This window comes from Saccopteryx bilineata, chromosome 2, assembly GCF_036850765.1.
Source record: "Saccopteryx bilineata isolate mSacBil1 chromosome 2, mSacBil1_pri_phased_curated, whole genome shotgun sequence".
Taxonomy (NCBI): Eukaryota; Metazoa; Chordata; class Mammalia; order Chiroptera; family Emballonuridae; genus Saccopteryx; species Saccopteryx bilineata.
In genome coordinates, this window is record NC_089491.1 from 340681631 (window position 1) to 340682269 (window position 639).

Here is a 639-nt window from a genome sequence, read left to right on the forward strand (position 1 = left end):
ATCTCCCTCTACCCCTCCGGCAGCCAAATCTCCACTGAAGCAGGGTTGGCTTGGGCGCTGAGGATGGCTCTGTGGCCTCTGCCTCAGGCGCTAGAATGGCTCTGATTGCAACGGAGCAATGCCCCAGATGGGCAGAGCATTGCCCCCTAGTGGGCATGCTGGGTGGATCCTGGTCAGGTGCATGCAGGAGTCTGTCTCTCTGTCTCATTGCTTCCTACTTCAAAAAAAAAAAAAAGTCAACTGTAATTGATAAAAAAAAAATTTTAATGTAAAAAGAAACTAAATAAAAAGTATCATTAAAAAAAAAATTGGGGCCCTGGCCGGTTGGCTCAGCGGTAGAGCGTCGGCCTAGAGTGCGGAGGACCCGGGTTCGATTCCCGGCCAGGGCACACAGGAGAAGCGCCCATTTGCTTCTCCACCCCTCCGCCGCGCTTTCCTCTCTGTCTCTCTCTTCCCCTCCCGCAGCCAAGGCTCCATTGGAGCAAAGATGGCCCGGGCGCTGGGGTTGGCTCTGTGGCCTCTGCCTCAGGCGCTAGAGTGGCTCTGGTCGCAACATGGCGACGCCCAGGATGGGCAGAGCATCGCCCCATGGTGGGCGTGCCGGGTGGATCCCGGTCGGGCGCATGCGGGAGTCTGTCT

At 56.8% G+C, this 639-nt stretch overlaps 1 non-coding gene across 1 annotated transcript; it reads left to right on the top strand.

Annotated features, from left to right (window-relative positions):
• The first annotated feature begins 313 nt into the window (after window positions 1-313).
• TRNAS-AGA (transfer RNA serine (anticodon AGA)) lies at window positions 314-389 on the top strand. Its single transcript has one exon. It is a non-coding gene; the product is annotated as a tRNA-Ser (tRNA).
• The last annotated feature ends 250 nt before the right edge of the window (window positions 390-639 follow it).